Source organism: Lepidochelys olivacea, assembly GCF_965140295.1.
Source record: "Lepidochelys olivacea isolate rLepOli2 genome assembly, chromosome: 5".
NCBI lineage: Eukaryota > Metazoa > Chordata > Testudines > Cheloniidae > Lepidochelys > Lepidochelys olivacea.
The window spans coordinates 133,774,090-133,787,952 of NC_140415.1; the positions used below are offsets into that span (position 1 = coordinate 133,774,090).

At 45.9% G+C, this 13,863-nt stretch overlaps 1 long non-coding RNA gene across 1 annotated transcript; it reads left to right on the top strand.

Annotated features, from left to right (window-relative positions):
* The first annotated feature begins 2,266 nt into the window (after positions 1-2,266).
* On the top strand, positions 2,267-5,791 carry LOC311520835. The gene is made up of 2 exons (XR_014711713.1): positions 2,267-2,372; positions 5,596-5,791. It is a non-coding gene; the product is annotated as an uncharacterized lncRNA (long non-coding RNA).
* The last annotated feature ends 8,072 nt before the right edge of the window (positions 5,792-13,863 follow it).

Genomic DNA, 13,863 nt, shown 5'->3' on the forward strand with positions numbered 1-13,863 from the left:
TTGGCAAGTAAAGTACAAACTAGCTCTTTTAAATGGGTTCAAGAGATAAATGAAATATACGTTCTGTTGTGCAACCGTAAGGTAAGAAACCAGCAGCATGAAATGAATGAGAGAAGATTCCCTGCAGGAACAATCCAGTAGGACCCAACATTTCTGCTTTTTGTTTTTTTAAGAGAGACAAGGGTGTTTTGGTGAGATCATTCTACCCTCTGGTAAAACACAGTTTAGAAAAATCAGGTCTTGATAGCAGCTGCGAAATTATAACAAAATACAAATGTTCTAGGACCTGACTGAATATAACTGAAGATACCAAAGCAGAGCTGGGGATTAGCCATGAGAACATATTTAAAAAATGGAAGGATGCATATTCAGTGAAGAGCTCAGGGGATTTTGCATCTCTGTTCAATGCTTTCATGTCCAACGCATTAAGATTGAAAGCTCTATGGTCAGGGACTATATAACACTGTATATATGTACAGTGCCTAATGCAATTGGGCATCAATCTCTGACTGGCCTTCTAAGCACTACTGTAAAATAAATCATAGTAATGCTGACAGTATTTTCCTGATGGTTTGGTATTTAGGGTGCTGGATCAGGACTTAGAAGATCTGGTTTTGAACTCCCAGTTCTGCCACAGACTTCCTGTGTGAACTTGTGCAAGTCACATAATGTTTGCCTTCCAGCCCCTGCTCAAACCATGCGCTTCATAAATGAAAAGATGATGATGATCGCCTAGCAAAGACTGTGCAGTGAGGGGATGAAATCGGTGGATAATTCTGAGCTACGGATGTGAAGGGCAGTGGGGAAGGAATACTTAGTCTAGAAAAAAAAGAAGGGCGGTGTAAATCACTGAGCAGCAGAAGGGTCTAAGCGCCTAATGGTGGATACAAATCAACTTAGGGTAGGATTTTCAGAAGAGCTCAGCATTGGCCTAACTCTGCCGCCAGTGACATCAATAGGAGCAGAGTCCGGCCTATGATGCGTACTTTGTGAAATCCTATCTGTGAACCACATTTAAATACTATAGAATGCAAATTACTTTAGGCTCACTGTAAGGCCGTATTGGTCTGGAAATTGGGCTCTATACTCTGTGTAGCCTGCGATATAAGCTGGTTAAAGCTAGGAAAGCTACATTTTAGCTGAAAACTCAGATTTTTTGTCACAGTTTCCCCTGCAGAGCCCAGTGCAGTAGCATTTATAGCAGACTCACCAACACTGAGCGGTGAAAATAAAACCAGAGTTAGTATCTTTCCATTGAGCGTTTACAGCTTTTCCACGTTGCTTTTCCCTACCCCTTGAGCCCCGACTGTTCTAGTGATGAGCACACATCCCGTTGCTGAAAAGTCCTTACTTCCAGCAACAAGAGATTAACGTGGATTGGAAGGAGAAGCAGACCACTGCTTCCCTGAAGGGTTGTACTAACATATTCTACAGTCTCAGTCATAATTAGACAATGCTACAATGCACTAGTGCTTTTTCCTTAGGGGGAGTATTTCTCATGGTGATTGGTAGATGTCAGGGGCCAATCCTTGGGGCCAGCTGGGCTTTGCTTGGTTTAGGACCCAGGGTGGAGGTGGGCAGCAGTGGTTGTATGCCATATTTATCCCTTTTTGCCCTATTCAGAGGTTGGACTCCGGGTGGTTTGGCCCCAAGCACAATTCAGAGCAATTTCAGGGCTAGTGTAACTTGTGTCAGCTGGTAATGGTCCCCAGAGGGGCAGTTATGCTGTCTTGGGATTGTCAGAATGCTGCTGCTCTCTGGCCATGTCCCCTCCCCAGTAGACCTCCTGCGCTGGGCTCTGTGAGGAGCAGTGGTGCGGCACTTCCTCTATGCTACCTGGGGATTCCTTCGTGCCAGAAGAGCCCTTAGATGTCTGGATAAGCCAGCTTTGCAACCCCTTGGGGTGCCATAAAGGCACTGTCTGGGGGAAGTCAGGATCTGTCTCTACGTGTGCTCCTTCCTAATCCTCTGACAATACAAAGCTAGTTCTCTATATCCCACTGCAGTTACTGTGTTTGAGATCGTAGTGTGGGCAGGGAGTGGGACACAGGGGTTACGGTTAATCCATAGTTGGGAATGGCAATCCATCAGCCAGGGCAGGGATACATTTCAAATCGCTAGCAACACTCTCATCTCCCATGGAATAATAGCATTATACAGCCTGAAGGCAGGTCTGAGGCCTCTAACTTCCCCTTATGGTCCTCTTTGCTTTTCAGAGCCTTGAGCATGACCAGAAAGATCTTCACCAACACCAGGGAGCGGTGGAGGCAACAAAACGTCAACAGCGCCTTTGCCAAGCTGAGGAAGCTCATCCCCACCCACCCTCCGGACAAAAAACTGAGCAAGAACGAGACACTCCGCTTGGCCATGAGGTACATCAACTTCCTTGTCAAGATCCTGGGGGAGCAGGGCCTGCCTCAGGCAGGAGTGACTGCCCGGGGGAGTATACTGGGGCTGTTCCAACAAGCCCCACATTTGCAGAGCATGGAGGAACTGACTCTGATTGAAGACTGTGGAGTCCCTTCTCCGGGCACAAGCAGCAACATCGCAGAGTGCTGGTCAGAGTCGTCGTCTCCCTAGCAGGGCAGTGAGTGATGCAGTCCTGGTGTTAGTTTGATCGTCCCCTTTGCATAACGTGTGGATTGTTTGCCTCTGTACAGTATTTATCTATTTATATCTATTACTGTTGCATTAAATATATTTTTATTTAAAAGGAAAGGAGGTGGAAGGAGGACAATGGCTTGGATGACTAGGGAGTGGGACTCTTGGGAATTTGCAAGGATTCAATGTAGTGATTTCACAGATTTATGGAAAAAATCAAAGCCAAGAGGGGACCAGTATGATCTGAGCCCCTGTATAACAGAGGCCATAGAATTTCATCCAGTGAGAGCTGCAGTGGAAGAGATTATTCTTCCTTGCTACATAAGGCTTGTGGCTTAGCTAGTGTGTTTCACTTAAACAATATCCAGCCTCGACTGAAAGGTTCCAAGCGATGGAGCATTTACCACATCCCTTGGTCAGCAGTTCCAAGCTAAGAGTTTACATCTTATTTCTGTATTGAATTTTTCTAACATGTAGCTTCCAGCTGCTGGATCTTGCTTTGCCTTTGTCTGTTAGACTGAAGGGCTCTCTAACATCAGAATGAAGCACAAATGAGAATATAAAAAACCAGCCACCAAGAAATTAAAACAGAAATGCCAGCTATGTTGAAAGAAGAAATGTTATGGGCGAAGTTTCAGCAGATGCAGTGGAGAGAGTCCATCAGCAAATCTATACCCAGCTGTGGGAGCACTGGGGCGGAGGAACTGGCCGTCCTCATTCTGGCTCCATTCAAAATCCACAGAGAGGCTGCTCCTCCGACCTTCCATGGCAGGACTTAAAGGGCCAGGAGGTAGCCTTATGTACATGAATCCCCTGGCCCAGCAAAGGCCCCTGTATGCAAACCTCTAGGCAAATTCCACACCAACTGCAGACCACGCCAAACAAGAGCAGGAAGCGGGGACTCTGTGAAGCTATTGCTGGCCAGAATACAGGCCCGCATGAGTCCAGATTTTTCAGCAAATATGTGTGCCCATTTGGCACGCTTCCAGTGGTTCTCAAACGATGGGGTGGGCCTCCCAAGGGGGGCACGGGAATGTGTCAAGGAATGTGGGCACTCTGGTTGTGTGGGTTTGGTTTTTTTATGCACTCTGGGCTCTGACTGTCAGTCCCGCGTGGCTGGGGCTCGTGCAGAAGCCGGGAAGCAGGGATAAAGGGAACAGGCAGAGCCTTGCCACCCCCCTCAATCCCTCACTGGAAGGCAGCCGGGGCTTGAGCTCTCCTTCCCCCCTCCTCAATCCCTCACCGAGGCAGCCTGGGCTCAGGCTGTCCTTTCCCCGCACCCCCAATCCCTCACCTGGATGTGGTGGGGCTCTGACTGTCAGTCGGCGTGGCTGTAGCAACGCAGAAGTAAGGGTGGCAATGGGGCGCTAAGTCTGCTGTGAATGGTGATATTGATGCATCTGATGAAGTGGGCTGTAGCTAACGAAAGCTTAATGCTCAAATACATTTGTTTGTCTCTAAGGTGCCACAAGTCCTCCTTTTCTTTTTGCGAATACAGACTAACACGGCTGCTCCTCTGAAACTTTTCACATTGCCACCCTCACTTCTGTGCTGGTACTGGCTGGGCACCTGGCCAGCAGCTGCTGCTCTCCGCTCTGCCTTTAGAGCTGGGTGGTGGTATATGTACCGGGGGGGACCCATAAACCACTACAGACATGAAGAAGGGGGGCCCAATCAAATAAGTTTGAGAACCACTGCTGTAGGGAATACCTAAATTATATAGCAGATACTGAGATGGTAACATTTAAGTATCTCAGGCAATTGTCAGGTGTTTAAGGATGACCACGTGGAGTGGGAGAGCAATTGCACTGTAGAGTGTTGCTCACCAATCAGTTCATTTGAGTATCGGAGTTGCCCTCCTGTGTCAGCAAAGATCTGAACAGCTCGGAGGTGTTAAAAAATCAACTTGAACAGCAGGTAGAAAGTCTAGGGATTCAAATGTAAAGGGTTTCTGGGTCAAATCCTGCTCCTGCTGCAGTCACTGACAAAACGCCCGTTGAGTTCACAGAGATCGGGAGGTGGCACGCATATCTGAGATTGAAGTACATTCATTATGGTTCAACAAGAGGAAGTGACCCGTGCTCTGCCAGATCTCCTTGGCTGCTTCTGCCTCCTAGTGAGAAGATGAGCCGTCTTCAGAAACTGTAGTTAGGGCTTTGAATGCATTACATTGCTTGCAACATTTACGCTCGTAGCACAGGGAATCTGTCACCCGATGATCAGTTTCCTATCAGAATCACACACACCTAACATACAAACATTTCCACATTCCCTATATATTCATTTGTCTCAGGGGAGCTGACAAGGAAAAGATTTGGCCCAGGCATGGTTTTTTGCTGATCTGAACACTTACGAAGACTAAAGTTTGTCAAAAACATTTCAGCTGTGGCTCTGTGATTGCTGCTGTATTGCACAGTGGAGCTAGTAGAAACATTTCAAATACTGACAAAAAAATTTTAGTGAACAATTAATTTTATTTTTCAAAGAGCTCTGGTTTCCAGCCTAGTTACTCCTAGATTTTGGCGCTTTGAGGACATGAAATGAGTGAAGTGGAAACATCTGAGTGGAAACACGCCAAGAGTCTTTTTCATGATCTGTGAAGTTCATGCTTTATCCTTTCCTATGCCCACTTGAATGTGGCTACTTGGATTGATATTGTCTATTCTAGGCATAGGCTCAAATGTAACGGGCTAGCTTCTCATCCTGGGTATCTGCTGGCTTCGATGGAGTTACACCAAGGATTTGGCCAAATAGGTGTAAACATTTACATGTGAGGATTGTTGGCGCTATTCTTTCCATCAGCCCATTGCTATCATTGGAAATGTTTTCTCATCAGCAAAGCAAGTCAAAACAGATCCATTCTTTGAGCTGAGTATTGTTGTCAAGGAAAGGGAAGAAAGCCTAGCAATTAAGTAATGTGAAATGCTTGTTATTTATATATTGAAAACTTTTCTTATTTTTGGTTCAAATGTTTTTTGTTCTCTTTTCATTTAGGATCTCCTACTCGGAGGTACAGCATGTGTGTGACTAGATTTATCTACCAAAGATTTGTTTGTCAGGTCTTCTCTTCGTTTTTTGTGATTTCTTATCTGTATGGCTGTGAACAAATATGGTGTAACTGATCACATTTTGTTGTATACAGTGTTATTTAACTGCTAATATATTCAAAATAAATTATTTAAGAAACTAACCTTTTTATCTTTCTAAACTTTACTCTTAAATTCAAAAAACATCTGGCAGGGGATATCAAATAGTAAAGCAGAATGAATTATAACACCAGGACCATTTTCATGTTTGTCACTGACACGCTGCTTCTGATTCTTCAGAATAGTTTACCGGCAATGCTTAGAAGTTAGAGATGGTCCAAAAAACCAAGGACAAAACCAAACCACGTCCCTATATTTTTTTGGAAAATGTTCTTACTTTTTTTTGGTCAACGTTTCATCAAAGTGTCAATGTTTGAAAAATTATGGCCAGCTCTTTGGTTGATCAAAAAGTTGTAGATCAGTGTTGCAAAAATGTTAATTTTCCCCCCAAAATTTCACAATTCAAAAGACTGGGACCCAGTTGTGGATTTTGAACACCCCAACAGACTGCGATGTTCAGATAGGGGCCACTTGCCATGTTCTTATTGGGATCCAGGTTTGAATTTCAAATATCCCCAAAGCTCAGTGATGCTTAGAATCCAGATTTCAGAGTAACAGCCGTGTTAGTCTGTATTCGCAAAAAGAAAAGGAGTACTTGTGGCACCTTAGAGACTAACCAGTTTATTTGAGCATAAGCTCAAATGCATCCGATGAAGTGAGCTGTAGCTCACGAAAGCTTATGCTCAAATAAATTGGTTAGTCTCTAAGGTGCCACGAGTACTCCTTTTCTTTTTAGAATCCAGAGTTTGTTTCTGGCCCATGCCTGTTCCCAAAAGGTTGGTTTTACAATCTAGTCCCCAGTGGTTGTTGGATGGGGTCTAGGAAGGCCAGTGGTGACAATGCTGTGGTGAAAAGATGGGAAGAGGGTCTCCTGTCACTTGGAGATGGGGCTCATGCCTGCTCTGGGACTCATTCCAACTATAGGAATGGAGGCTCTGAGAACTTGGGTCTGTTAACTTCAATGGGAGATTTGCTTGAAAAAAGCGTGATCGGGCCAAAGGGCTCTGGAGGAAGAAAATCTGGGGCCTGAATCTCATTTACACTCATGCCCCTTAAAATCACCAGTGTGGGGTAAAGCAGCCTCAGTGTCAGGAGAATAAGACCTGTAGTTTTAAGGCCCCTGCAGAGCTTCCCACTGGACACCAACAATTTCTGTAAAGCGGGGCTGTGTGACACAGTGTGTGTGTGACCTGCGCAAGGCATGGCTGATACCAGTCAGCTCTGTGTTCTTGGGGAACCAAGGTGCAACACCTGAACATAGCCATTATATGAACAACATACCCTCATATCTCAATGTCTGTACTTTGACCCGTTAACCTTTTACTCCCAATCAGGGATATTGCAAATTATGTATTCCTTACGTCATCTGATCTTAAATCGAACTTTGCACCCCTTGATAATCTGTACCTTATTCCCTGATAACCAGAAACTTCTAAGCTTAAACTCTGTACCATTTCTTTTATTTTAACATCATCTTAATAAAATTATTAAATCTAGCCTGTCTGACTCATGAAAGACAACCCCCCCCCCCCCCAGCCTCTGTTTAAACCAAAACCCATCAGAGAAAAACACTTGCAGAGAGCAGGGCAGGGCATTGGGATACACACCCAGACCCCTCCTGACACGGGTGACAAGATTAAGACATCTCCATTAGCATACAGAATGAAGAACAGAGACAACTCCCCTAGCCTCATCTGCATGAAAGATGGGACAGGGAGTCATCTCAATTTGCATACAGAATGGACAACAGAGAACCACACTGAACTTGGGGACCAGAAAAGCAGGGTCTCTAAGGTGCCACAAGTACTCCTTTTCTTACGGCATCATGGGAATCTCTGCTCCAGATGTTAATGAACCTACGCCTGCACACACCCAGCTCAGTAATTAACAGACCAATTCTAGAAATAAATCCTTGATTGATATCCAAAATATTGAAGCAGCCTAGTTGTATTGTGAGCTCCCTGGAAGAAAACACCACCCATAGCCAAGAGTGATCAGCTCCTATTGTCTAGCCTAAAGAAAACCCTTGAGTCATCAGTTTACCTATAAACAAATCTAGTGTTCTCCCTTGAACCGTTGTATTTTTTCTACAAAAACCCTTACCTATGCCCAAGTAAGTGTTCTGATGCTTAGATCCAAACTACACATCAGTTCCACTGGGACTCCATCTCCTGACTGATGGTGCTGGGGGCTCTGCCTGTCTCCAGCACTCAGGACCCTGAGCTACCACCATCACCTGGGAACGCCGACCAGTTCAAGCCTCATGGAGTGGGTGAGATCCCCCTCTTCTCTCTCACTGTTTTCCTTTCTACCTCAGGTATTAACCTTTAATAATGTATGTTATGTTGGTTTAGCCCTCCTTGTGTAGTTATCACTATTATTCAATAAATAACTTTCATGGTTAGGCTGGTTGCTTCTCTCTCTCACTCTCTCTGAACTTTACTCTTTTGTGTTTTTAGCTTCCCCCATTTACTCTGCAGCAACGCTTCTTTTACCTAAGCTAAAGATCCCTGGGGTGCCCAAAAATACTGTGGGGTTTGCTCATCAAATGGGTTACTACCAGTACAATTGTGACGTGAACGTGGGATAGGGATGTGTTAAACCTGTGGCTCAGACCACTGAGTACAGGGACAGATAAGGGGATCAGCTTGAGAGTGCTGATTGACCCGGTCCACTCAGACTTGCCCGGTTTGTTTGTGTGTGTGTTCGTGTACGTTCATCTAGTTCTAGGGTTGGAGGAACCCAGTCCTGGGGAACGTAGGTCCTGCAGGATAGCTCCATTGGGAGGGGACCTGCAGAAGGAAGGAGTAGAGCTCCATATGAACACAGAAGTGACATAAGCAGCACATTAATAGAATTACAGAATCCCCCTCTCCCCTGCCCCAGAAGAGTAACCCAAGTAAATGAATATGCCCCAAAGTAATGGGCACATCTGGTAACATGGCACAGAGGAGATTAAACACTTTTGGTGGGGAGGGAAGGAAGCATGCCCTGCCATGTGGAAAGCATCTGTAGTTAAGACCAATTAAGGAGGCATCTCTTGGCAGCAACCAAAATAACTGGATGGAAAGTAGAGAAGGAAGGAGCATCTCAACGCTCTCCTTGTTGCAAAAAGGTAGGATTGTTTGCTTCCACCCAGCACAAATGGAGACTGATGTAGCCTAGCTTGATGTCTTCACAAAACAGACATTCTCAGTGCTGTACATATATACCTAGTGCTGAACCCTCTAATGGGTGTCCATTGGAACCAAAATGTGAAGTACATTAACAGGAGTAAAAAGAAAAGGAGGACTTGTGGCACCTTAGAGACTAGCCAATTTATTTGAGCATAAGCTTTCGTGAGCTACAGCTCACTTCATCGGATGCATACCGTGGAAACTGCAGCAGACTTTATATATACACAGAGAATATGAAACAATACCTCCTCCCACCCCACTCTCCTGCTGGTAATAGCTCATCCAAACTGACCACTCTCCAAGTTTAAATCCAAGTTAAACCAGAACATCTGTGGGGGGGGGGGGGTAGGAAAAAACAAGAGGACACAGGCTACCTTGCATAATGACTTAGCCACTCCCAGTCTCTATTTAAGCCTAAATTAATAGTATCCAATTTGCAAATGAATTCCAATTCAGCAGTTTCTCGCTGGAGTCTGGATTTGAAGTTTTTTTGTTTTAAGATAGCGACCTTCATGTCTGTGATTGCGTGACCAGAGAGATTGAAGTGTTCTCCGACTGGTTTATGAATGTTATAATTCTTGACATCTGATTTGTGTCCATTTATTCTTTTACGTAGAGACTGTCCAGTTTGACCAATGTACATGGCAGAGGGGCATTGCTGGCACATGATGGCATATATCACATTGGTGGATGTGCAGGTGAACGAGCCTCTGATAGTGTGGCTGATGTTATTAGGCCCTGTGATGGTGTCCCCTGAATAGATATGTGGACACAGTTGGCAACGGGCTTTGTTGCAAGGATAAGTTCCTGGGTTAGTGGTTCTGTTGTGTGGTATGTGGTTGTTGGTGAGTATTTGCTTCAGGGTGCGGGGCTGTCTGTAGGCAAGGACTGGCCTGTCTCCCAAGATTTGTGAGAGTGCTGGGTCATCCTTTAGGATAGGTTGTAGATCCTTAATAATGCGTTGGAGGGGTTTTAGTTGGGGGCTGAAGGTGACGGCTAGTGGCGTTCTGTTATTTTCTTTGTTAGGCCTGTCCTGTAGTAGGTAACTTCTGGGAACTCTTCTGGCTCTATCAATCTGTTTCTTTACTTCTGCAGGTGGGTATTGTAGTTGTAAGAAAGCTTGACAGAGATCTTGTAGGTGTTTGTCTCTGTCTGAGGGGTTGGAGCAAATGCGGTTGTATCGCAGAGCTTGGCTGTAGACGATGGATCGTGTGGTGTGGTCAGGGTGAAAGCTGGAGGCATGCAGGTAGGAATAGCGGTCAGTAGGTTTCCGGTATAGGGTGGTGTTTATGTGACCATTGTTTATTAGCACTGTAGTGTCCAGAAAGTGGATCTCTTGTGTGGACTGGACCAGGCTGAGGTTGGTGGTGGGATGGAAATTGTTGAAATCATGGTGGAATTCCTCAAGGGCTTCTTTTCCATGGGTCCAGATGATGAAGATGTCATCAATATAGCGCAAGTAGAGTAGGGGCTTTAGGGGACGAGAGCTGAGGAAGCGTTGTTCTAAATCATCCATAAAAATGTTGGCATACTGTGGGGCCATGCGGGTACCCATAGCAGTGCCGCTGATCTGAAGGTATACATTGTCCCCAAATGTGAAATAGTTATGGGTAAGGACAAAGTCACAAAGTTCAGCCACCAGGTTAGCCGTGACATTATCGGGGATAGTGTTCTTGACGGCTTGTAGTCTATCTTTGTGTGGAATGTTGGTGTAGAGGGCTTCTCCAGCCATAGCGGCCAGGATGGTGTTATCAGGAAGATCACCGATGGATTGAAGTTTCCTCAGGAAGTCAGTGGTGTCTCGAAGGTAGCTGGGAGTGCTGGTAGCGTAGGGCCTGAGGAGGGAGTCTACATAGCCAGACAATCCTGCTGTCAGGGTGCCAATGCCTGAGATGATGGGGCGCCCAGGATTTCCAGGTTTATGGATCTTGGGTAGTAGATAGAATATCCCAGGTCGGGGTTCCAGGGGTATGTCTGTGTGGATTTGATCTTGTGCTTTTTCAGGAAGTTTCTTGAGCAAATGCTGTAGTTGCTTTTGGTAACTCTCAGTGGGATCATAGGGTAATGGCTTGTAGAAACTCGTGTTGGAGAGCTGCCAAGCAGCCTCTTGTTCATATTCCGACCTATTCATGATGACGACAGCACCTCCTTTGTCAGCCTTTTTGATTATGATGTCAGAGTTGTTTCTGAGGCTGTGGATGGCATTGCGTTCCGCATGGCTGAGGTTATGGGGCAAGTGATGCTGCTTTTCCACAATTTCAGCCCGTGCACGTCGGCGGAAGCACTCTATGTAGAAGTCCAGTCTGCTGTTTCGACCTTCAGGAGGAGTCCACCTAGAATCCCTCTTTCTGTAGTGTTGGTAGGGAGACCTCTGTGGATTAGTATGCTGTTCAGAGGTATTTTGGAAATATTCCTTGAGTCGGAGATGTCGAAAATAGGATTCTAGGTCACCACAGAACTGTATCATGTTTGAGGGGGTGGAGGGGCAGAAGGAAATGGCTGGAAATGCCCACCTGATGATCACTTTAGATAAGCTATTACCAGCAGGACAGTGGGGTGGGAGGAGGTATTGTTTCATATTCTCTGTGTATATATAAAGTCTGCTGCAGTTTCCACGGTATGCATCCGATGAAGTGAGCTGTAGCTCACGAAAGCTTATGCTCAAATAAATTGGTTAGTCTCTAAGGTGCCACAAGTACTCCTTTTCTTTTTGCGAATACAGACTAACACGGCTGTTACTCTGAAACCTGTCATTAACAGGAGTGTGGCCCACTATTCCAGAGCAAGCTTGAGTTGTTCTCTTAGAAAGGTGGATGTTAGCAGGTAGCATAGTGGATACCTTTCTGCTACCCGAGTCCCTAAGGGACTGCCTATATTGCAATGAAAGACCTGCAGCGTGGGCATGGCAGGTCCTGGTCATATGGTTGCCAAACCTCCAGGATTAATCTTTAATTAAAGATGATGTCATATGATGAAAACTCCAGGAATACATCCAACCAAAATTGGCAACTCTACCTGGCCAGCTGACTTGTGGGGATCTCAGAGCCCGGTCTCCTGCCTGAGCCCAAATGTCTACATTGCAATTTTATAGCCCTACAGCCTGAGCCCCACAAGCCTGAGTCACCTGACCTAGGCTCTGAGACTTGTTGCCAAGGATTTTTTAATTGTAGTGTAGACCTACCCTTAGAGACCTGGTGCCACAAAGATTGCACCCCAACCATTACCACAGGTACTAAATTGGGACCAGAAGATTCTTAACACATACACCACTAAGGGAAATGCAAACATACAAAAACAAATACCAATAGAGTGCAGCACACTGGTAGATAAGGTGATGTGATCGGGCACACCCTTCCTGTACGCCCCCCTTGTGGCCTTTTCTGGCCCTGCAGTTGTGTTGTGCTCAACACCCTTCAAGTTCTTTCAATCAATTGTCCAGTCTTAGGTTGGTTCAGAACATGTACCCTCTTCATGGGGTCTGATTTATTAAGTGGTTCTACAAAGTATAAATCCCTTTGTTAGTCGCTCCAGGTCACCCCACTCTAGGTCCATATAAGAGTCCTAGTCAGCTCTCACCCTGGTTCAGGAGATGCCCCAAACTGGGGTTGTGCTTCAAATGGTCATTCCCTCAATACAGGAGTTCCCAGCTCTTCCCTTGAAGCCAGGCTGTGAGTTCACCCATCCCTCTGTCTCTCCTTAAGCAAGAGGCCCCAGCTCTTCTCCTTAGAAACATAAGAAAGGCCACATTGGGTCAGACCAATGTTCCATCTAGCCCACTATCCTGTCTTCCGACAGTGGCCAGGGCCAGGTGCTTTAGAAGAAATGAACAGAACAGGGCAATTTTGAGTGATTTATCCCCTGTCATCCAGTCCCAGCTTCTAGCAGTCAGAGGTTTAGGGACACCTACAATCCTTGGAGCTGGGTTGTAATTTAGCCAGCTGTAGGTTCTTAGTCAGCTTCTCCCTCCACTGGCCCCTTTTCCCCAGGTAGTCCCCAGGCTGAGAGGGTTCAGCAGGCCAGCCTTCTCCTGTTGGTGTTTGCCCAACTGTGAGGGAGGAGGCAGCATTTATGCTCATCCCTTCCCCTAACTCATCCGTAATTGGTTGGGTGAGAAGAGAGCCTTGCCTAGCCCTTTCAGCCAGGCTTCTGGCTCTGGGCCCTTAAAGACACAGTGACAGGATTTCCTCCTGAGCACCACTCATTCCCAGTACCTCTTCATCCCTATCAATATCTCCTATGTCTTGTGTATATAGATTGTGTCTTTCAAAATCACAAAGGGCCACCCCACATGATGGGGGCATGGGCTGACGGCTCACCATTTTACACTTAAGGAGGCAGACTACCTCGTCACAGGTGGTCAGTCCATTTTAACGCCCTAGCTCTGGCTGCTCACCATTGTCTCAATACTGACCTACCTCTGAATATAGAGTGCTTGTATCATAGCAGTTAGAGGTCAGAAGAGCTAGCTATGGGAAGAATTATATTGCCACTGTGGGGTGTTTAGTTAAAGTGCCCATCTAGTAAAGAAAAACTGTTGGCTACCAGCCCCAGTGGTGCCTAACGCATGGTTTAAGGAGAAGGCTAGTCTTGTGATAAAGGCATTGGACTGGGATTCAGGAGATGTGGTTCAATTCCTGGCTCTGCCATAGACTTACTGGGTGACTCTGAGCAAGTCACTCCCTCTCTGGGCCTCAATTCCCCATCTGTAAAGGAAGCAGGGTAATACTTCCTTTGTCATATCTATTTAGGCAGTAAGCTCTTCAGAAGAAGAATGGTCTCTTACTACATCTATACAGAGCACAGTGAGGCATCCAAGAGCTTATGGGCCTCTAGACACTATTGTTCTCTTACAAGAAAGCTATCTGGGCCATCTCCTCCCAGGGCAGAATTGTTCCCGGCAATCCAGTTCTTTCAGTAACGGCCTCCGGATTTGGCCCTAG